Genomic DNA, 25,477 nt, shown 5'->3' on the forward strand with positions numbered 1-25,477 from the left:
TAAAAATATACTGTTGTGACATGTTGAAACTGACATTCAGATGGAGCTATCAAGAAGGCAGTTGGCTAGAGAATCAAGATATGGGCTGGAGAAATACGAAAGTCCTGAGAAGGCAGACCCATGCTTCTAAATGCCCTCTGGCACAGACTGGGTGAAAAGCTACCAACCCAGGCCAGCGCTCTGCTGCCAAGCTTAATCATGCCATGCCTGTGACTGGCTGCGTAAGTGGTTTTCTTTTCAGGCCAGGATCAAGCCTTTCCCATTTCCTCCAGAATATCCCTATTCAATTTACCAGTTCTATCCATACACAATTGACCAGAGGGTAGGTCAGTTTTCAGACAGATGAAGTCACCTTGTTTATGAAGGAGTCAACTGGCAGACCTCCTACTACCTTTCTTTCTTTCTTCCTTCCTTCCTTTTTTCAGAACCCAAGAACACTGTGTTAAGAAGTGATAAAAAGTAGTTACCAGTAGTCCAGGCCTAGGGTCAGTTCTACTGAACACCTAGCTTAAAGCGGAGGTATGCAACACAGATGTCAAATGTACTTCACCCTGGCCTGTTCAGTCTACATATCAGAGTGGTACAGAATTATAACTTTCTGGATTTCTCTATCTATAGTTGGTGTTTTCTTATTTTACGACTAAGGTAAAGGAAATTGATTTCAATTGGAATACTTTACTGCTTTCCATATTTATCTTTTCCTAATCTACATAACGTTGGTGCTCTCCTTTTCTTTGATACTGCTGATGACTTAAATGATGAAACACTGTCCCCGATAGAACTCCTGTGTGACATTCTAGACTTGAATCCGAGTGCCAGCACTTACAAGCTGTATGACCTTCAGCTTGTCACATATTTCTTGCTCTTAGCACCATTTAACAAACGGGAAAACTAAATACCTTGTATCAAGTAAATGAAATATATAGATAGTCTTAACACAATGCTTGGTACGATGTTAGGGATTTGTGGTTGTTACTATTACTAGATGGATCTAAAGCACTGATTAGTCTTGGGGCTGCACATACCAGGGTCTTAGGAGCTCTGGTGAGGAATACAAAATCAGATTAACAACCATCACTGAATAATGAGAAAGTAGGTTGTTATGGTGATAGAAGTGAGGCTGACTTGAGTGGGCATCTTGAAGGTTGTGCTATTCAGGAGTCCAGTCTGTGCAAAGTTTTGTGAAAACTTCTTCCAATGAACTGAGCTTGAGGCATTGTCTACTCCCAAGAAGGCGGTAGGTATCTTGAAGTCAGTATTATTTTCTTGTATCCTACAAACTGGATTGGTGTCCAAAGTTTACCATGTTACCCTGGTGGGACACACCCATGAGAGATGAGGATAGGTTTGGGGTGGGGGGGAGGGAGAGAAAAGTCTTGATACTTACAGGCTATAGAAAGAAATGATTGACAAGCAAAGAATGTGTGAAGTGTAGCATACTGCATTTAGAGACAGTCAAACGCTACTATAAATGGCTTGCTTTGGATTTTTAATCATGCCTTACTTTTTCTAATAATTTTCCATACATAACGCCCTTTATTCATATGAGATCCTCAACCATTTTACAAATAATTAGGGAGCACCCATTCCATACCTGACTCTGAATCTTACCCCACCTCTGCTAGGTAGGCAGAGAAGGTTGGGGAAACTGATTCTTGGGAGGTGACATGATTTGCTTATCAGCGTCAGGCCTGTTCAGTGCTGTTCGGTTTTACCCTTAGGAGCTATTTCTAATGCCTTTGGGACTAGGAGAAATGGAATATATATTAGACCCTTGGCATTCAAAGTTACCATTTCTGTTTTTGACTACTTGTGAACAACCTGAAGCTCCCTGACTTGTAGCATGTGTGCATACATTTTCATTTTTACTGAAGCACGAGTCTGAGTTGCAACAAGGCTGCTGTGTGGCTACCTCTGTTGTTTTTGCCTGCCTGGCACCTATTTCTCCATCCTTCAGTAAGAGCGCTTGGGTTTACTTTGAGGCACTGTGTCTCACTGTGTTGGATACTGCTATAGTGGGAATGTCAGTCAAGGAACCCTGAGAAGGGTCTAGGCATGTGACCCAAGTTCAATCAGCCAGACTCTCTCTCCTAGGAATTTGAAACTTGAAATAAAGAGATAAAAGGATGGAAAGTGACTGAGGAAGATCTAGCCCCATCGTGATATCCTGAAAATACTGTCCATCCATTTCCGTTATTTGGAGTAGGGATCACCAAAACTTTTTCTGTAAAAGGCCAGCTAGCAAATATTTTAGGATTTGTGGGGCATTAGGTCTCTGTCCCAACCACTTGATTCACAGGTTTTCCTTTTTACTCTGTGATCTCCTTCCTCATCCTTCTAAGGAAATTCCATGTTGGCAGAATTGATTTCTGTTGCTTGCCACTGAGGAACTCTACTAATGTAGGGTGAATCTCTTGGTTAATGAGCGAGTCTAGTTGGCTTCCCAACATCCACACAGCAATGGAGCTTTCTCTTTATGCCTCCTACTAGTGTAGGGAATAACAAGTGAGAAGAAATTAATAAAAGAGTGTCTTAGTAAAAGGGCTAGGCCTGTTGACATCAACAAAAAACTGAAAAGTCTATAAAAAAGAAGGTGCGTTGTCAGACGTTTAGCATAAATTAAAAAATAGAATGTTAAATTTGTCAGTGGCTTAATTCTATGACTTGAGCTAGCCCTTTATAATTAAACAAATGGTGGGTTTATCACATTGTTTTAGTAAGGGTTCCAAAAAAGATTTTTTTTAATGATCAGAGAAAGATTTAAAATGTTAAAAAATTAACATGTTTTTTAAAAAATATTAAAATGAGGTTTACTTTTGGTATAGGTTCATCCTAGGAATCCTGAGCTTTCCATGTTGGAAGATGGTAAGTCTGTACAAAGCTTTTTACATTGTGAATCTGGGATTGTGCGATGGTCTCTGAGTATATTCTTCCAGAGTGACAAGATTTCACTTCTGTCAATACTTCTTTCTGTCTCTGTCTCTTTCTGTTCAAAAAGCAAATATTGTCCTATTTAGATGAAGCAGATAAAAATCAAGTTTTTTCACAATCTGGCACTAGAAGGAATACAAAATGAGCACCATCCCTGCCTTTAAATAACTGCCCACCTAGCTGAGATGAGAACATTACCTACCCAGGAAATTGTCAGTAGTACAAAGTGGTCAGGTCATTTCAACAGAGAACGCATGGGTCACTGAAGATTTCTCTAACAGTGCTAAACCGAGGGATGCAATAAACCCAGCTTCATCTCAAGCAGCATCACAATCCTTGAGTTCCAGTTCCTTAATTTCCCACGGGAAACCTGAAGGCACAGGGGAGCTAAGTAACTTTGTCTAAGGTCCTACTTCTGATCCCGGTGTCACTGCAACTAGCAGTTGGTGTTCCCGATTCCTATGCTTAGTAACGTGAATGTATTCACTCAACCTCACAATAATCCTATGAAATAGGTACCATGACTACTTCCATTTTACAGATGAGGAGACAGGAACTCACTGCAAGGTTAAGGAATTTGTCCCTAGGCTCTGTGGTCCTGCAGTGTGTTCTTGAATACCTCTCTCTACTTTGATACCAAGAGTGTACGAGTATATTATGCTGTCTACGACTGGACACAGTTTTGAGATACGATCTTGAGGGAGACTGTATAGAATGTAGATTTCCTTCTAACATTATTGTCCACTTGGATCGAGGTCTATTAATAATTTTATAGGTGCATATTATGTGTGAGATAGTCCTCTAGGTGTTTTGCAGACACTATATTTGATTGTTGCAGCAACACTGAAAAGGAGGTATTATTTTCCTCATTTTGAGAGGAGGAACCTGGATTGGTTTGTCCAAAAACACATTAATAATAAGTTGCAGAACAGAAATTCAAACCGAGGTCTAGATGGTCCCAAAGACTATGCCCTTTGCTGCCTTCCAAATCTCGGACTCTGCCTTCTTTAATGCTATGCTCTAACTTACTGAGCATTTTCTATACTTCCATCCTCATGCCTGTAATCAGAAATGAGTTGGATATTCTTGCTCAACAAAATGCATCCTATTCCAGCCAAGCAGTTCGGCCCCTCAAGGTTCCCCATAGCCAAATCGACCAGTATTTGGAATGGAAGTCAGACAACAAACCCCAGTGTACTGGAACTGAAAGTTTTTACAACCTAGCTGGGTTGGTGGCTGAAAAACGAATGCGAGACACATAGATAATAAACAGCAGGTCTGGGACAGGAAAGCATGGCATTAAATAATTGAAGCCAGTGAAAGTGGAACATGGGGCCAAGTCTACACAGCTATTTATGAAACTGAGAAATGGAATATTGATGTTTGGTACCAGTACTGAGAGCTTTCCAGTTAATTACATTCCTGGGTGAAATCAGAGAGAAATATGATACATTTTTCAGGGAACAAAATAATTTTTAGTCATTCACTGAGAAATCGGTTAACTCTCTAGCTCACTTACTGTCTGTAAAACCTGGAACAGCAGTCACTGTGAAACACTGAACTTGTGGCCTTGATGTGTCCTAATTTTATTATGAATTTACTGAGCACATGCTACTTCCCAGGCAAAGATCTTCTCAGAGCTCATAGTTGGTGGAACAGCCACAGAGACAGCTAGATCTAACATATTAAAATTATTAGAATAAGATCCCATTCCTTATGGACTTAGGACACGGGGAGGGGGGAGGGTAAGCTGGGATGAAGTGAGAGAGTGGCATGGACATTTAAACACTACCAAATGTAAATTAGCCAGCTAGTGGGAAGCAGCCGCATAGCACAGGGAGATCAGCTCCGTGCTTTGTGACCACCTAGAGAGGTGGGATAGGGAGGGTGGAAGGGAGACGCAAGAGGGAGGGGATATGGGGACATATGTATACATATAGCTGATTCACTTTGCTATACAGCAGAAACTAATACACAACTGTAAAGCAATTATACTCCAATAAAGATGTTAAAAAAGATCCCATTCCTGTCCCCATCAATCACTACCTTACACAGCTTTTTTCATAGTATTCATCAATACCGAAAAATACAGATTTATTTGCTTATGTGCCTACTGTCTCCCAATGTAGAATACAGGCGCCAGTGAAGCAAGGGTTTTGCTTCTTGCTCTGTTCCCATCATTTAGAACTGTGCCTGGCAGATGACAGACATCAAATGCTGAATGAAATGGAGGTAACAGACAAAGAGGTGACCCAATTTGTCCAGGGTGGGCTGGTGAAGGCACCAGAGGGGACAATGTTTCAAGCAGAGCCTTGGAAGGTGCACCAGGGTTAATCTATGGAGGAATAAGTTACGAGCATTGTGGAGAAAAGGCAAGGTAGAAACAGACAGATGGATGCATGAAACTGCATAACTGCACGATGTGTTTAGGCATTGAGGATGCAAAGGTTGAGTCCGAGGGAGTGACTGTAAATAATATACAGTGTGGCCAGATGACGCCATACACGACACACAGTGACGACACAATGGGTTAATCCCCATTCATCAGCCCCCACCTTCCTGGTACCCACTGACTTCCCCTACTTCCCACTTTGGTTTCCAGAGGTACTTTCTCAAAGAAGCTTTCAGCACCTGTGGCTGGGCTCTAGTATGTTAACTAAGTATGCGGTTCTCTTTAGCCATCTCCGTTCTATTTCCCTTAAACTTGGATACATTAACTTGCTCGATCCATCATATGGTTCTAGCAAAAGAATTCTTAATTGACATTCCCAGTGGCAGAGCTGAATTAAATTGCTTTTGATGGTGAAGGTTTTTATTAACCTAACATAATTAGGTAGTGTTTGAATGGATAAGAAGCAGCCTAAGTAGTCTCCAAATATGTCATAATCTATCATGTGTCACTTTTTGGCTTGTATTCTTTTTCTTTTTGCTTTTTCGCCAGCACTGCTGTTTGAATGAGTGCCAAGCTGTTTAGAGTTAAAACTCTTCCGTTGCAATGAACAGAAAACAACAAAAGCTCAAATTATAGAAAGGGGAATTATTGAGAGAACATTGTGTTAACATTGTGATAACATGGAACTCTAGAGCACCTGGGCCTCTTCAATTACTTGAAAAAGAAATTTGAAATAGGTAGTTTTTAATCTCTTAATCTCTCACACTCAGCCCTTTGCCCTCTGTGTCTTTGCCTCTGGCTCTGTCTCCTTCCATCACTGTTTCTTCCTTTCTTGCTCCCTTCCCCCGCCCTCACTCTTTTTATCATTCTCTTCCTCTCTTATTATTCTCCCTTCCACTGGCTTTCTTTGCTTTTCATGTTCATAGCTAAGCCTTCCTCACAGCTCTCCAGATTATATTTTCTCCATTTAAGAGACCAGCTCAGATGACTGGCTAATGGCTTAAATCTCTCAGGTTTCACAATCCATAGAAAGGAGGATCTGACTGGCTCAGCTTGAGTTAGGTATTATCCATGGTCCAATCAACTGTGAGCAACGAAACAGTCACATGATACAAATATGCATAGGAGTGGGTGTGCAGAAGTCTTCTGGGGGTATGGAGAGGAGTATTTCTCAGAGAAAGGGTACCACCACAAGTTGAACGTGTAAGCTAAAAGGTATTTGCTACCTCCAAGCACAGAGTCTGGATGAAAATTCATGGATGAGCTAATATTCTTTTTAAACTAATGCTGGCTGATCAAGAAAGCTTGATGAGAGATACTATAAGGAATTTCAGCACTTCGTGTGGAGTGATTCTTCCCTGGGAAAGTTGATCAGACTTTTTGAATGTCAGGCCATTCAGGAGATTTGTAGAGTTCAAGTTCCTAGGTCATCCAAGGCCAGAGAAGCAGATTCATGCAACCAGTTGCTTTAGGGGGAACAAATGTACCCATTAGCTGAGAGGCAAATGTCCATGCCTCACGGTGTCTCTCTGCAAAGTGGTTTCTTTCCTGTCCTTGGCTTGCTCAGGTGTGAAATGAGATGGGTAGATGTGACAGTCCAAATTCCCTTTAGTTCTGGTTTGCTATGATTGCCAGTGAAGGTAAGAGAGGCCCCACAAGGTGTGGGCTGCTCTCAGAAGGAGCTGCCTTCCTAATCACGGCTCACATGTACATATGTGCTCGCCAGGCACTCTGAATTCTCCTCAAAGCCATTATAGCTGAATTTGGGATCCTATTTTTTTTTCCCCTAGGTAGTCTAAAATTAGATTTGCCGACTTCGCAGCTCCTGTCAGGTGTCTCTTTCTCAAAGCAGAGATTTTTTCAGACTTTGAGCTTTCAGTTCCGGGGGACTGTGGTTACTTTTTCATCTCTCTAGGCAGAACTCTGAACGGCAATGTGGACCTCTGAGCAGGGGCTGCTGGGGTCACCCCCCCTAGCGGTTAACCATGGAGGCCCTGCACCAAAGCACCCAGCCCTCTTCTGTAGGAGCTGTCATCGTGAGAACCCTACACTGCAGACAAAGTCCAGGGCGCTGAGACTGGGTGTAAATGGTCTTATCTGGAAATGACAAAATTATTGAAGTGGGGTTGTGATTATGCTCAGATTCCCCTGGGCCTTTGGTGGATGGTGTAAAAATAAAGATGAAAGAGGAAGGGTGCTGCTATTAGGGAGAAGACTCCTTTAACTCCTTCCTGTGGAATGGGTTGTTCATTCACTCAACACTCGCCGAGCACTGTGTATCTTCTAGTTCCTGTATGTTCACCTGGTGCTCTGCTGGATGCGGGGGAAGCAGGAATGTAGACACATGGGTCATCCTCCAGAAAGGGAAGACGGGCTGGCAAACATGTGAACATCAGTCTGGAGCTGTGGTCAGGAGTATCTGTATTCTCTCCTAGTCTTCTTTAAATGTTTGGTAGAATTCACCAGTGAAGCCATCTTGTCCTGGGCTTTTCTTTGTTGGCAGGTTTTTGATTACTGATTCAGTCTTCTTACTTGTCATTGGTCTGTTCAGATTTTCCATTTCTTTATGATTCAGTCTCAGCAGGGTGTATGTCTCTAGGAATCTATCCATTTCTACTAGGTTAACAAATTTGTTGCTGTGTAATTGTTCATGGCAGACCCTTGTGATCCTTATTTCTGTGGCATCAGTTGTAATGTCTCAATTTAATTTTTATTTTGAGTCTTCAATTTCCTTCATTAGTTAATCTAACTAAGCATTTCAGTTTTCTCTCTCAAAAACCAACTCTTAGTTTTGTTGATTTTCCTGTTTTTCTATTCTCTATTTTTGTTCCAATCTTCATCATTTCTTTCCTTCTACTAACTGTGGGATTAGTTTGTTCTCCTTTTTCTAGTTTCTACGGGTGTAAAATTAAGATCTTTGTTTTTTTAATGTAGGTATTTATCGCTTTTCTCTTAGTACTGCTTTTGCTGTAGCCTGCAAGTTTTGTTTTTTATTTTTGATAAAATTCTTAAAAGAAAACGTCGGGGAAAGCTTCATGATGACAACCTAGGTAATGATTTTTCTGGATATGATACTAAGAGCACAGGCAACAAAAGCAAAAATAGGCAAATGGGACTACATCGAACTGTAAACCTTCTACATAGCAAAGGAAACAGTCAATGGAGTGAAAATGGAACTTATGGAAAGGGAGAAAATATTTGCTAGTCACATATCTGGTAAGGGGTTAATATCCAAGAAGAAAAAGAAACTCTCATAATTCAATAGCATAATAACAACTCATTTTAAAATATTGGCAAAGGACTTGACTAGGCATCTCTCTAAAGAAGCATACCAATGGCCAACAGATAGATGAAAAGATGTTCAACATCACTAACCATCAGGGAAATGCAAACCAAAACCACAATGAGATATCATCTCACACCTGTTAGGATGGCAATTATCAAAAAACGAAAGGTAGTAAGTGTAGAGAAATTGGAACTCTTGTACACGGTTGGTGGGAATGCAAAATGTTGTGCTCACTAGGGAAAACAGTATCTAGCTTCCTCGAGTTGAAAACAGTACTACCATATCGTCCAGCACCCCCATTCCTGGGTATATACCCAGAAGAATGGAAATCAGGATCTTGAAGAGATATTAGCCCTCCCATGTTCGTTGTAGCATTATTCACAATAACCAAGCTACAGAAACAACCTAAATGTCCATTGACAGACGAATGGGTAAAAAAAATTTGGTATATACACACAATGGAATATCATTAGCCTTAGAAAAGAAAGAAATCCTGCTGTGTGTGACAACCTGGATGGAACTGGAGGATATTATGCTAAGAAAAATTACCCAGTCACAGAAAGACAAATACCGCATAATTCCACCTATATGAAGTATCTAAAACAGTCAGACTCCAAAACAGAGTAGAAAGGTGGTTGCCAGGGATTACGAGGAGGGGGGAATGAGAAGCTGCTTCTCAAGGGGTATAAAGTTTCAGTCATACAAGATGAATCAGTTCTACAGATGTGCAGCATTACAATACCGTGCCTATATTAACAATGCTGTGCTGTGCACTTAAAATTTAAGAGACTAGATCTCGTGTTAAGCATTCTTACCGCAATAAAAAAATAAATCCATTTCCCCTCCCCCCAAGGAAATAAGAAAGGATTTATTGTGACTTTCTACCACTCAAGGATTCTTGGAAGCCAAAGGCCTCACAGCCTTATGAATGCTATTCTTCTAAGAAATGAAGCTATTCTTTTTGGGAGGCAGAGGGCCTGCTCTTTTTGGCATGAAACAGATCTTTCTAGATATTCCAGGTTCTTCAAAGGCCCAAGAAGAAACAAAGAAGAGCTGGGCGGAGTGTCCTGAGAGGTCTGCTTATCAGCTTTGAATGCAGGCGCGTGCCCCTTCCCCTTTGGACTGGCTGTCATGGAGGGCAGCCGTGCCCTGTGGCATCTTCAGAGCCTGAGTGCCTTCCAGGATGATCCTCGGGTCTGCTCCAGGCTGTTATTCCAAGGACTGTGTCTTAAGGAAATACAAAGGCCGCCCAGAAGCTCCATCCCTCCTTTAGGATGGTCCTGAATGCAAACTGCTTTTTAGGTAGGGAGAAGCCCCTGGCTAGAATGGAAGAAGGCCATGGAGGCAGGACACCTGGACTCGGGTTCCTGCTCTGGCAGTGTAATCCTTGCTAAGTCCCGTAGCCATTACTGGTTTTAGTCGCTTTTCCAGCCTGGGAAATAGGTGATCAGCCCATCTCCCGGGCTTTTCCACTGTCGGGCTTCGATTTCAAACAGACCTGAGTTTAAATCCCTGCATTAACACCCCTGTGGCCTTGGACATTCTGTATCAACAACATTGTTTTATCTACTTGCTATTTCAGGTTAAAATAGTTGCATGGATTTTCCACCAAATTTGGATCTTAAATCTTAAGTCAGACCATCCAACTAACTTAAGTCAGATCACATGACCATATGGGCATACTCTATATCCAGGGTAAGAGATGACCAAGAGGGAAAACTGAGAGGTTACTGTCTCCAGACCCTGTACTAGGCACTGGACATGCATTATCTCTTTTATTCTTCACCAGTTCAGGAAGTAGTTACTATCATTACCTATTCTTTGCAGAGGCGGAAATAGCAACTGAGACTTAATTAACCCTGGGGAGAACAGGTAGTAAGTTATGCAGACCCCTTAGCACCGTTAGTTATGCAAGTCACCTAGCACAGTGCTTGGAAACTGGCAGTAATTATTACTAAAGCTGCTTGATAAGCAACTAACTCTAATACAGAAGAAATCAAATAGCAGTTGTCTGTGCAATGGGCTATGTTAGACTTTTGGTTTTGTGCAGATTCAGAAAAGACTTTATAGAAGGAAAGATGACTGAGCTGAACCCTGAGTAATAAATGGGATTTGCCTATGAAGTCAAGGGTATTGAGGCATGCATAGGGGAGGGTGTTGTAGAAGCACCGAGAATGGCAGAAGCAAAGGCATCAAGGAATACGAGTGCAGGATGTGTCTGGGGTTGGGGAACGGCAGGCGCGCTAGAGCCACTGGGGAGGAACAGCAGAAGTCCAGCCTGGGCTGGCAGCATTTCGCCCATGTTGGTGAAAATCTGAAATTTATCTTATGGGTCAGAGGCCTCAAACTAGTGGGCCTCTGGCCACATTTGGCCAACATGTGTCTTTTATGTGTGCGACCCGGAGCTGTTTTCTCTGAAGTTTTGAATTACCAACATTAAAAAAATCTTATGTTTTCAGCCAAGCATCCTGAATTCCAGATTTTCCTGAAAAATGGGAATATTTGACCATATTGATTCACCCTTCAGCTCTGGGTGATGTGGAATAATTAAAGGTCATCTAAAAATGATTTACTACGTACTTGTTGCCTACCCCTCTGCTAGAGTAAACAAGTGTACGAATTATCATTGTTTCTTTTAAGGAACTGTCACTCGAGGGCTGGCCTAACCAATATCGTAGCTACTTGCCACATGTAACTATTTAAAATGAAATTAAATGAAATTTTAGTTCCTCAGTCGCACTAGCCACGTTGCAAGTACTCAATGACCACATGTGGCTAGTGACTACTGTATCGGACTGCACAGATACAGAAATTCCCCTCATGGCAGAAAGTTCCATTGGACAGCACTGCTCTAGAGAGCAGCCAAGGATGAGACACATGAGGCAGTCGGAAAAATACACAACATAAAATAGCAAGCTTAAATGGTGCTGGAGGTGTTGGGAGAAGGTGGAAGTTTTCACGAGCCTTAATGCAAAGGAAGCTTCATGAGGGAGGTTGACTGAGGATGGATAGGATTAGACTGGAAGAGAAAAAGAGGGTAGGGTATGAGTAAAGAATAGAAAGGGAATCTATCTGGTAGGAATGCAAATCATCGGATAAATAATTGACAGTAGCTTAAGCAAATAGGAGTTTATTTTTCTCACGTAAAGATATCTGTCCCAGGGACCCAGTGATGTCGGGGCCAACATGTCTGATAATCTCGTGGTCTTTCCCTGATTATTGCAAGATGGATGTTGGAGATCTAGCCTTTGTGTCTTTAATCAAGGTAAGAAAAATGAGGAAGGAAGGCGTGGTGGCTGACTTCCATTCACTGGCCAGAACAGAGCCACGTCATGTCACATGCAAGGTACTGCAGAGGCTTTTACAGCTTCTAGTACACAAAGGTAAGGACCAAGGGAGCTGTTAACTGGCAGTTCAGCAAAGCCATCTGGTGTCTGCCACAGCTGGGGCCTGGGGAGACATGGTGGGGGAAAAGGCAATGGGCTGAAACCCAGAGACGTGGGTTATAACTGTCACCGTCAACTCTCTGTGGTGAGATTTGGAAAATCATATTTATAAGCCTCCCAAATCTCATCCCTTTATGATACTTAAGGCCCCTTTTGAGGAGGCCCACAGTCCATGGTATCATGAGATCCCTGAAGCCATCCTTTCACCCTAAAGTGGAACAAAAAATAAAAACCAGTCGAGAAATGATGCTGACTCTGACTCGGTTGATCAGGGAGTAGATTGTATTAGCTTTCTATCGTTGCTGTAACAAATCACCACAAATTTGGTGAATGAAAACAACACACATTTATCGCCTTACAGTTCTGTAGGTTAGAGTTCTGACATCGGTCTCCCTGGGCTAAAAATCAGGATGTTGGCAGAGCTGTGCTCCTTTCTGGAAGCTCTAGGGGAGAATCCATGTCCTTGCCCTTTCCAGCTACAGGCTGCCCACATTCCTTGGCTCATGGTCTCTTACTTCACCTTTCTTCCTTTCATTCATTCATTCATTCATTCATTTCTTCCTTCACCTTTAAAGCCAACAAAGTTGCATCTCTCTATGCCTTCCTTCTGTGCTCACATCTTCTGACTTTCTCTTTTGCTTCCCGATTACGTTGGGACTATCCAAATAATCCAGGATAATCTCCACTTTTAAACATTTATCAAATTAGCAACCTTACTTTCATCTGCAACCTTAATTCCTCCTTGCCACGTAACCTAACTTTTACAGGTTCTGGGAATTAGGATATAAACATCTTTGGGGAGGGGGTGCACATCATTCTGCCTGCCACACAGACTTGGACACAAACTAATCTGATACCAATCCAGAAATTCCACTTTTAAGAATTACCCAAGAATACAAGGAGATAAATGTATATGATTGCAACTTATTGTGCACATATTTATAATAGCAACAATTCAGGAGGAAAAGCGATGTCCATGTGGTCAAAAAAATTATAGTCCATCTGTAGGGTGGAAAATTTTGCAGCCATATCTGTTTATTGATATGGTGTCAATAATACATCAAGTGAAAAAAGCAGATTATAGAATAATTGTATGGTATTAGCCCATCAGTACTAAATCTATATGCCCACAAAATGTATGTATATACATAAATTGAATGACTACTAGTGATTAATTCTGGGAGCAGTAGATTTGAGATGCAAGAGATTTTCACTAGATATTTTTAGAAGGATTATATATATTCAGAGAAAAAATTTCATCGTTTTAAAGAGAAAAACTCAGTGTTTTTAAAAACAAAAACTTTATCATTCCTGAATTATTCACCAGTATATACTTCTACTGACAGAAGTCTTCCTTTCCACTTGGAATTCAAACAGTAGTGGCTAAACAAAAAACAGTACACTGCTGGGAGCCACTGTGTGTGTCTGCATTCAAAAATCACAGAGAGGGCTTCCCTGGTGGCGCAGTGGTTGAGAGTCCGCCTGCCGAAGCAGGGGATGCGGGTTCGTGCCCCGGTCCGGGAGGATCCCACATGCCGCGGAGCGGCTGGGCCTGTGGGCCATGGCCGCTGAGCCTGTGCGTCCGGAGCCTGTGCTCTGCAACGGGAGAGGCCACAGCAGTGAGAGGCCTGCGTACCGCAAAAAAAAAAAAAAAAATCACAGACATAATAGTTTGCCACTTTATCTTACTCTTCTGGGTTTTTGAATAATCTTCCAAATGCTATTCCCATTTGCTAGCCTAATACATAGAACCACATTCCACCCAGAAACTTGGAGTTCATTTCTTCATTTCTCTCCTGAGATAGACTAAATATGAAACCTTAGGTAGCTTGGTATTTTGATTTCCAGGTGTCTACAGGGAAATGCGTTCACCATCTCAACAACTAAACCTAGCAAGGACTTACTATGTGCTAGTTGTGATGCTGTCATTTCTGGTTCGTGTGAAATGTTCTTATATTCTTTCCTTAAACCTCTTTGTTGTGTGACTTAGTTTGAATGTATTTCCCTTTGCAACAGTACATGCCCTAATTCAGTATTTCCCAAACTGCATTTCTTGGTACTAGTGCTCTCTGTAGTGTATAGGTATTCTAAAGGTAACATTCATTTTTTTCTCCAAAGTTTCTCTAATATATATGCACACACGCACGTAAGTATATCATAATAAAAACACGTAACTGACTTGGGAAATGGGGCACCATTCTGAAGATCAAAAGGAACATGAAAGGCTATACCCAATTCATCAATACTATTAATCTGTAAATTGATGCTTGAGACACACTTACCAGCTCACCCTAGACTGGTATACCACCCTATTAATGAGCTCTGGTCTCTGTTATGTATCTTATGCCTTATAATTCTAACATACTTGTGATATATTTTATTCTATATTAAACAGAATAGTCACATGTTCATTGTTTCTTGCCACAGTTATTTCACCTGAAAGAACATTTTACTTTAATCCTATCATGAATTTTAATTTATAAGCATCTGATGCTCCATCAATCCATTATAATTTTAACAGGAGCATCATGGTCAAATAATTCTTGAGTTGCTGGCTATAAATAAGAGGTGTCAAGTTTAAGAAGGATGATGATATATATGTACATGAGAGTTATGGAGACATTCTCATAATAACACATTACAGTGGTACCCAAGCCTGAACACAGACTGGCCACACCTGGGCAGCCTCTGCTTAAAATACAGAGGCTCCGACTCTAGATCCAATCTCACAAATGAGAGTTTCCTACGGAACGAATCCAGGAACCTGTATTGCTCAAAATCTCTCTAGATGATTCTTCTGCAGTATGTCCTGCAGTGTGGCCTGGTTTATAATCCACGAGTACATTCCATTTTGTTACATTTCTAAGGAAATTATGCAAGATGAAAATAAGTTAAGGTTTTTACTCACTTAAGGGGTATAGTAAACTAATGAAGTTTTATAAGTGAACAAATAAAATGTAGGTCTTTTGGGAATGTACAAAAAATGTTTACTAACATTATAGCATGTTTGATGTAGAGAACAAACGTATGGACACCAAGGGGGGAAAGCGGGGGGCAGATGGGGGTGGTGGTGGTGGTGGGATGAATTGGGAGACTGGGATTGACATGTATACACTAATATGTATAAAATGGATGACTAATAAGAACCTGCTGTTTAAAAAAATAAAATTAAATTAACTTTACTTTGGTAAAGTTACCAAAATGTGTAAGTGTAGAGGACTATTTTAATAAATGATCACATGTACACAGAACATTATGCAGCCTTTACAATTATATTTATGACATTTGGTGGCAAGGGATAAACCTTCAGTGACAAACTACTTAAACTTTCATGACACTTTGTCCTGGGAACGACAGGAAGGAAGTGTCCTGTGGTTTCCCCCCTCTTGAGAAGGTCCCTCCTTGTGAACAGGAGACAGGATGCCGACCGAGGCCTATCTTTTCTACAGTCCCCTCCTAAAGACTGCTAGAAACACCCCTGGAGGTTCAGCCACGCTTCCAGCTTCAGCCTGCCATCGGGGCCACCGCAGCACTGAACAGCAGTCTACACATTTCCTATCATGTTAGTAGACTTACCAGAATCAGTTTGTAGTCCCAACGCTGGTTCCAAGCATGCACATGAGCTTGGAGTTCAACATTTAAAACTCTAGGATAACATATCCACCACTTTCCCCTTCGCTTTAGTAGAAGAACTGATTATTTGTTGTAAGGAAAAATGACCTTGTTCTCAGTACAAAGAGATATTGGGAAGACGCCTCAGCTGCAAAAATCGAAGGGAGGGAAGGAGGGAGGAAGGAAAAATAATTTTTAAATAAAGATTCATTGTTGTCAAATTAGGATTTGCAAACTGGCATCCGTAGGCCACATCAAACCCCAAATTACGTTGTGTTAAGCACACAAGTTTACAAAAAAATTGAATTTGAACCCCTTTAAAAGGGGTGTGCAATCTCTCGCTCACTCTATCACAGTCCTCATTACTATACCGAGCCGCTTGATGCACTCATGTCACATGGCTGGTCTCAACAGTCACTGAGTGATTCATGACCACTAAACTCTGTTCTTTGGCATTTTAAATTCTGGATTCTCTACAAAGGTTGACATGGAACGCTGATCAGTGTTACGGAGATTCCAGCCAAGAACCACCTTCTCTATCCTCTCCTTGAAGGATCTTGGACACAAACTTGGATCAACTTGTGAATTATTGGCCAACGTTACGCTGAGAAACAGCTTTCCAATTCTGCAGAAACTAACCCAAACTAATTACAGGATTCACCAGGGATGGGGCCTGTGGCTCCATCTGACACCACTCCACCAGAGCACCACCTGCCCGATTCTGCTTTTGGCCACACAGAGGCTGAGATGCAGATCACCAGCAACCATGCAGTGGGACTAAGACAAGGCGGGAGCTGGCCTGTGTGCGGGTCCCCTGAAAGGAGGAGTTGTCATTCCCCCAACTTTTCCTTTTATACAGAGTCCCACAGTGCAAAGTAATCTATCTCCCTTTGTCTAAGTGACATGCAAGTTTGTAACTGTTCTGTTCTTTTTTGGAAAGCCCATAGAATGGAAATGGGCTTGTCTGCCCATTTGTTGGATAAATAGAATTCAATATAGATATGGTTTAGGATATTATCTCCCCACCAACCCCAGAGCACTGATTCATACATAAAGAGTTCAACAAATATTAGCTGAATGAATGAATGAACCTATCCTTGGCCGGGCCTATGTAGTCAAGTACCTATAACTCAAGGCAACATCTGAAATGTTCTGTAGCTGCTACAAGCAAAATCTGCTGGGTGTTTTGAGGAGAAGGGTTCCTTTTTATTAAAGGTTAGGAAAGATTTTTAGAAGAAGTAGTATCTGAGCTGTACCTAGAAGGATAAGGAAGATGTACACTTCAGCAAGAATAGAAAAGTATGGAATATTTTGACATAGCAATTTCCTTTGGTCTTTGCTCCTATGTTATTAAAGGGAATCCATTTCAAGTGTGAACCAAAAGTTCCTAAATAAATGGAGGAAAATTTGATTGGAAATTTCTCAAAAATGAAAAACTTACAAAGTAAGTTTATATTTTACAATCTGTCAATTATAATCACAGCAATTTGCTAAGTCTTAAACGATGGATCAAGGCTGAGGTGTGTGTGTGTGTGTGCAATACTTTTGTCACAATTGTACGGTAACATGAGATGACTGACCTCTTTCACTTCTTGACTTTCACAGATTGGCCATGAAGAGGTCATAAAACTTAGAGTTTTGATTCCCTTTGGGAACATCATCGCTACGGAGACTCTGATACATACTAAGGTAATAAGGATCCCTTGTAGTTGACTTTGGCCAGTATATAAGCAATACATTGAGAAGCTGTGGCTAATATGTATGGCCAGGTTGATTGGGGCCTTGAACACTGGGATGAAAAAGTCGGGCTTTATTTCCTTAATGGACAGTATGGAGTCAATGAAGATGTTTGAGTATGAAAGTAAACAAAGCTATCCTTTAGGGAGATTTCCCCGGCAATGCTAGGGAGGGTGGGTTGCAGTGGAGGCTACAGGTGTGCGGACAGTCAGGAGGCTGATGTCATCCATCAACACTCGTGTTTCCTTACAGAATGTTTGTCTATGAGGAGAGGCAAAGATTCCTCGTTTATCAATGCTTTCTGTCCTCCTTTGACTTCCACTGCAATTGATGGTGATGCATACCTTCATTTATCTTTGTAGGATGAGAGGCATTTTTCGGAGCCGTTTGCATGTTTTAAGCAGCCCACACAGAGACGAATGTGATTGGCAATTTGGAACATATTGTCTTTATTCAGATCCAGAATCAGGCCTGAGGGAAGAAGGGTTAAGTAAGACGGAAAACAGCTCCCCGTAACCCTTTCCCACATCTGTGAAAATACGAAATTAATCTTTCATCTTGTGATGTTTACTTTAGAAGGTAAACTAAATGAGAAGGCTAGACCTTTGTTTAGGCTAAAGACTCAGTGAACTCCCTGAGATGAAGAAGAGATGACTATAGAGCTGTTATTTTCTAAACATCTTTCTAAAGCAACTTATTTAGTACAACTGCATGTTATCCTTTCAGGGCCTCAAATGGAGTGATATAAGTGATGTACTTTTTCCAGAATGTTACATGGAAATGCTTTTCAACTATGGTACTTTTAAAAATGTGAATACATCCATGTTTCCCCTTCATTCTTTCTTTCAAAGCCCCCCAACCCTCAAACACACACACACACACGAATGCACACATCTGCTCACTCAACAAAGGATACAGTCCAGGAAGAGGATAAATGGAGGTTCTGTAGAAGAAAATTAACCTTCCAGATAAGAATTTCAGAAGTTAACCTCTCTTTCTCTCAATTACAAGTTCTGAACATGGGTACTTAACCACCTATGAACCAGGAATGGGTCTATTTCCTAAGCAAATATTAACAATGACAGCGAAGGGAAAACATGGTAATTTCCTTCCTTGAAACATAAGTGTTTCAAAAGGGTATTGCTAGCAGGTAGAAGGGCCTCAGATATTTTGGTCCATCTCTCACTTTCTGGGCTACAGATTTTTCAACAGTTTTTACAGCCTTTTATAATTTATACTGAATCCTATGAAAACCAGAAAAATCCTAAATTGAACATAACGATGATTTCTTTATTTTTAATCAGGTCCTTTACCCTAAAGGCTCAGTGACCCTTTCTTGGCAGGATGACAAAGGCAGGAAGCACATTTCCCCCCTCCATGTCAGGCAGGCAATCTCAGTACCTTTGTATTGAGCTCCTAGTGCATGTTGGCAATGTTCTAGCCATGAACCAGGCAGAGAGGTCCCTGCCCTCAAAATATTAACTTTCCTGAGGGAGAAGAAACAAATGAACGCAATAAATTCCATAACTGCTAAATGCCGTGAAGAGATAAAAAGAGGAGCTACTTCCGGCCAGGTCATCTGGATAGACCTCCTTTAAGGAGGTGACAGTTGAGTCAGACTTAATTTGGACTTGAATTCCTGTTTGGACTCAAAGGCAGGTTGAGCACATTGATCTAGGTTTAGTTTTCCCAAGATAAAACACCCATTTCAAAATCTGTTGTTTTTTATTTTATTTTATTTATTTATTTTTGGCTGCGTTGGGTCTTCATTGCTGCGCACGGGCTTTCCCTCGTTGCGGTGAGCGGGGGCTACTCTTTATTGCAGTGCGCGGGCCTCTCACTGCGGTGGCTTCTTTTGTTGAGGAGCACGGGCTCTAGGCACACGGACTTCAGTAGTTGTGATACGCGGGCTCAGTAGTTGTGGCTCGTGGGCTCTAGAGCACAGGCTCAGTAGTTATGTGGCACGGGCTTAGTTGCTCCACAACATGTGGGATCTTCCCAGAGCAGGGCTCAAGCCCTTGTCCCCTGCATTGGCAGGTGGATTCTTAACCACTACGCCACCAGGGAGGTCCCAAAAACTCGTATTTAAATTCTGCAACCTCACAAAGGCCGTCCGTTTCCACCTTCACAGAATGTAGCAAACAGGGAGCTTGTGTTTTCACAAACTTCTTTGTGGAGTAAGAAATTCTACTACCAGTTTTACAGCAAAGGTTAAATAAATGAACAATTTTGTGGGGTTATGGGGTTTATTATTCCCATATCATGGATGAGGAAATAGAATTCAAAAAGGTTGAGTTAATGGCCAAAGCTTATATGCACAATAGGTTGAGGAACCTTAGTGATTCAGTACAGTGTTTCTTTAAGGTTCTATAGGTTCTTAAATTTTGATAATGTATTAGCTCTCCATTGCTGCATAACAAATTACCCCCAAATTTAGCAATTTCAGACAACGTACACTATCCCACAGTTTCTCTGGGGCAAGGCCTCCGACTCAGGGTCTCTAACAAAGCTGTGATCACAGTATCAGTGGCGCTGTAGTCACTTCAAGACTTGACTGGAGGAGGACCTGCTTCCACCACCATTTACTCATCGGTTGGCAGGTGTTATGGGCTATTGGCCAGAGATACCAGATCCTGCCATGTGAACCTCTCCATAAGGCTACTCATGACATCACAGCTTGCTTTCCCCAGAGCCAGGGGTCAGAGGCAAAGAGAGAACGAAGGATGGAAACTGGAGTCTTTTATAGCCTAATCACAGAAGTGATCTATCCCTTCACTTTTGCCACATTCTATTCGTTAGATCTGAGACCCTTAGTCTAGCCCACACCTAAGAGGAAGGGATTACACTAAAGTGTGGGAACAAGGAGGGGTGGTTGGGAACTATTTTAGAGTCTGCCTACCAAAAAAAGTTATTTTAAAGTAGTATATAAGTCAAAATAAATCTTTCATTAGACAGCTACTTAAAAATTCAATACTGTATTTGGGGGTACACAATTAAATTGAATGGCTTATCAAACTAATGATTAGAGATGAAAAATAACTTCATTGTTAAAATGGAAAAAACAGCAAAATTGATAATCAATTCAAACTGACAAGGGAAACTTAAAACATGCAAATATCTTTTCATTTTATTATACTCCATCAATTTAATACCAGCAAAGCAAAATCATCCATCAATTAATGTCAATTTGGATTGTATAGGTTGATTGTTTCGGATGCCTTTATTTGTCAACTTCACAGCAACACTTCAGAGCAGGTTCTAAGATGGGCCTCATTCTACAGCTGAGGGGGCACGGGCACTGAAGTAAGGCAACTTGCCCAAGGTCAACAGCAAGTGAGAGCTAGAAGTTAACAAAGGAAATCTGATTCCAGAGCCCACATTCTTAACAATTTTGGTGAGATCCTGAGATCATAAGAAAAATAAACATTTTAATTAACATAGGTTGCTAGCTCACTTGTGAAGGGATTACCCCACCCTTATTTGTCAAGGTGCATTGGACAGGAATCAGATGCGCTCCTTTCCGTTTCCTCTCAATCAAGTAGCACCCACTTTGCACGGGCAAACAATTAAGCTAAGGGAACATCTTACATCACACACTTATCCCTCATGCAACCATCCAATAGTCCAACCATCCATCCATCCACTCATCTATCCATCTAACACTCCTGAATCATGTACACATCTACCCACCCACCCACCCACCCATTTTTCCAACACTCCTAGTTGATCTGTCTTAAATCTGTGTTTCTCAAACTGCAGCCATTAACCCTCTGGTCTCAATATTTATCGTCATAACTACACACTACTTGGTCTAATTTTTTAGAATATCTACTTTAAAAAGATATAAGTGGCTCCTTTGGCTCCTTTCACAATAGTTGTGAAATTGAGGGCTTCATGTGCCAGTTTATTTTTCTTCAAATATACTTTGAAATAAATTCACAGGAGTTAATTTTTTTTAAAAGGGAGTAGAGGAGTGGTTTACCTACAGCAATTGCCAAACCTTGGGACTCAATTTGTCCCTGTCCTGAAGTGTTTAGAAAGAGGAGGGGAACAGATGTGTTCCTTTGTCTTTATTTCAGGACCCCCCCCCCAGAAGAGAAGGGGAGGAAGTATCTGGATCCAATGACCCAGGTTATCCTGAGGCTCTGGGGAGAGGTAAAGGGGGGGCCGGTAAAGGACTCTCTCCCTCCCCCACCCACCTAGCCTCCGGCTCAGGGCAACTGACTGGTTTGAAATGAGACTGTTTTCCTGAACACCTGTGGGACCATCCTTGAGTCAATATTTCATATTCATTAACTAATGAACAGCTGGAGACCGGTAAGCCTTTCTGTGAAGGCTGCTTCTTGAGCTTGCTCAAGTAATACCCTCCCTCGATGGTTCCCCTTCTAGCAGCTGCATTTGGCTCCCTCCTAAGCATTCACTAGTAGGCGTGGACACTGGAGCCTATGTGGACACTGTCTGGTATCATGTTGGGCCTCTGAAATGTGTATTTGGGCTGTTTGTGTGTATGAGAATAAAGGGAATGGTGGTCACTCAGATCTATGGAGGCCTTTTTGAAGGCTCAGGAGTAGCCTTCCCCCCCAGTCTCCCCTCCCTCCTTCTCTTTCCCTTTGTTGCTCTGTCTCTTCTCTCCTTCTTCTCCATTTGTCCCCCCGCCCCCATCCTCCCCCGCTTCTTTCTCTCCACCTGCCTGGTCCTATCCTTCCTTCTTCTCGTTATCTTCATCTCTCTCCTTCCTCTTGGTTTCTCCATCCTCTTAATTCAACGTAAATTTCTTAAATAATCTGTTTATTTCCGATCCTATCCTTATGGAGGGGACTATTTGGATGGGCCCGAAGAGGGGCTAGTGACAATGATCCCTTCCTTACTGAAGTGTTGGGGGGAGGGGGGGTTCAGTGCCTACCTCTGAGTTGCTGTATTCAGTCATGTTCATAGACATATGTTTGGCATATAGAAATTGCTCTATAAAAGTTTGATTATTTCCTTCTCCATACTCATTAAACAGTAATAACTCTGAGCACCCTTTTTCACTAAACCAGTGTGACAATTCAATTAGATTATTTGAGAATATACCATGTTTGACAGATATTAAGTTTTATTTTAGGCCTTGCCTTATTTCTCAGAGATGAACTTGGGCATTCTTGCTCTTCATCCCTTCATCACGGAGCTCTGCAGAATAACTTTAGTTGCAAAACTGACCATGCTTTGCTTTCCTATGCTTAAGAAAAAACATTCACTGTATACTTTAAACTACTTTGGAGGCACTGTTTGCTGCTGCTTAAATATTCTTAGGGTGCCCTCTTCTGTTTCCTGACAGTAGTAGTGCAGATTATTATATTTTAGGCTGAAAAGTCAGATGCAGTTATTCTGTATAAGATACGGAGGAAAGTAGGGTGCTGTTAGCATCACTTCTAACTGCCAGGGTAGCTAAAGGATGCTGAGAGTGGACTGGATGTATTAAGAGGGAAGAACAAATCTGACCCCATATTGGATCTGTTTCTTTTACTTTCAGCTTTGTATTCTATTGCTTTTGCTACATTTAATCACTAAAGGGATGCTGCCTATAGCTTAAAGTACACCTAATGGTCCATCTCCAGGAACCCTGCCTCCCACGCCTATGAGTAAAGCTAAAATACCTTTGTTTAGCTCATAGGAAACATCCTGACCATGCCCAACATCCAAACTCAGGCAAGATGGTTCTTTGGGACACCAGTCCACCATCTTCTCCATCTGCTGGTTTTCTGAATAAAGTCGCTATTCCTTGCCCTGACATCTGGTCTCTCGATTGGCCTGTCCTGTAAGCAGTAGCAGCTTGGATTCGGTAATCGTCTACACAGGGTTGTCAGAATATCCTATTGTCTGTCAAAATTCTCTAGCAAATATTTTTGGTCTTTCCTATAAATTCATAATTTGCACAGGGAAGAAATGTATCACGAGCCCTTATTATCGGTGAAAAGGCGGAGACAAATCTTTCCCCCTATTTATGGACCCTCCCAAGTGAGGATTACAGTTGACCCTTTAGCAACAAGGGTTTGAACTGTGTGGGTCCACTTATACATGGATTTTTCAATAGTAAATACTACAGTACTCCACAATCTGCAGTTGGTTGAATCAGTGAATGTGCAGCCGTGGATTCACAGGAATCTTGGGTACCAGAGCTGACTGTAATTTATATTCCAATTTTCCACTATACACAATGTTGGCATCCCTAACCTCTGCCTTCCTCAAGGGTCAACTGTATTTCTCACTTGTTTAAGCTGTGGGTAGATGAGTTTTTTCCTTCCTTCCTTAGGACGCTTTGATTGTAAGCAACTGAAACCAAATGAATTCAATTTGAGCAAAATGAGGGAAATTTTTCCAAGGTACAGGGGTTCCTCACAAAACTCAAAGACCATGGGGCCTTGGGCAGAGACTGGAACTTGGCACAGCTGAGCCATCAGGACTGATGTTCTAATTGCCCCCATTTCTCACTCAGCTGCCATCCTTTCTTCCTGCTTTCTAAAAGTTTTCTCTGCTGCCTGTAAGTATGCATGTCTGAGACCAACACCCTTTTCATCCCCATCAAATTACTGTGAGACACAGAATCAGATTGCCCCTGTTTGAGCCAGGTGTCTAGCCGTGGACCAGTATGGTGAGAGGTGCATGGTGACACAGCAGAACATGGAACTCACTCCTGCAGACAGTTCCTGGCAAGAGTTCGTAAGCAGACGGGTCAACGGTTGATGCCCTGAGCTACCTGAATGACTAACCATGAAAGCCAGAGCTGAGCTTGACTACATTCTGTGCCTTAAGGAGGAACTTCTGAAGCCAATGGCCCAGCCTCTCCCATTCCAAGTGGCAATACCCTGATCAATGGGGCCGCTCAGGGTGTGACCAGTGAAAGGCATGTCCTTTTCAGTTCGTAGATACAGACCAAATATCTGAAGACATCTAGAACCTTCAGGAGACTAGCAAACAAATTCTTATCTAAGTCTGAGAAGGTCCTGGAAACATTACTGACAACGCAAAGCTTTTACTGTGGGCTTATTTTTTCCCAAATGGTATTATTATTATCATCATCATTATTATAGCAATGCATAAGTTTCACTGTCCTCAAAACATAAAGAAAAGTGACACAGTAAATTGAAACCCCCTCTAGTTTCTACCCCATCTCAAGAGACAATGAATGATGACGCTTGAAAATATACCAAAATATTTTCCCACGAGTATACAAAATTGTATCTGGGAATCCACTGTGAGTATGTAAGATAGAACTTGAGATGCACGAAATATAACATCCTTTATTTTTCTAAACCAGTTCAGTCACTTGCCAGTGTGTGTCTGTTTCCTTTCGTACCTTAAAATCATATAGAAATGTTTGGATTTATTGAATCCAGAAATAGGGGGAAGGGTCCCTAGTCCTCAGTCCCCCAGGGTGCCTCTTCTAGTGCTGTCAGCTTGATCTCCATGCTTTCTCTGTGCAAAGCTTGCGGTTGAGGTTCCCCATGACTCTGAACTCCACCCAGCTCCCCGGGGGCCTCGGTTTATGCAGCTTTCTCCTTTCAGGGCTCTGTGACCTGTGGGTGGTTCACGGAGTGGGATTCAGGTCCCTACCATCCCTAGAACCACTTAGTGACTCAGTGTTGCCAGAGTCCGGAGAATATGCTTTCTTCCTCAAATAGAGCCCTTCCAGATTTCTGTATGACGCTCCCCCTACTGCCCCGCACTCCCTTTGGGTGACAACTCTGACTTGCCTACAAAGCCTTTTGAAGGAATTTGCCTTTTAATGAATTACAAAGAAAGGTAATTAAACTCTATAATCTGGCTACACCGAAACTTCTCTCTCTGTTATAGTCATTTAATAATTAGACACTTCTTGAAAGCCCTGTATGGTATGTAAATAAGTACTTAAATCGATAGTTTTCTGTTAATTATAGCAACCACTTCTGAAAGTTCCCTATGATCCAGACACTACGCTAAGTTCTTAACCTTCATTAGTTTTAATCCTTACAATTTACAAAAGAGGAAACTTCATTTACTAAGGTTATAGAGCTGTGCTAGCAAACAGAAATATGTGACTCACAAAATTTCACA

The sequence above is a fragment of the Monodon monoceros genome, unplaced genomic scaffold (genome assembly GCF_005190385.1).
Source record: "Monodon monoceros isolate NGI ecotype Baffin Bay Population unplaced genomic scaffold, NGI_Narwhal_1 Super_Scaffold_3, whole genome shotgun sequence".
NCBI lineage: Eukaryota > Metazoa > Chordata > Mammalia > Artiodactyla > Monodontidae > Monodon > Monodon monoceros.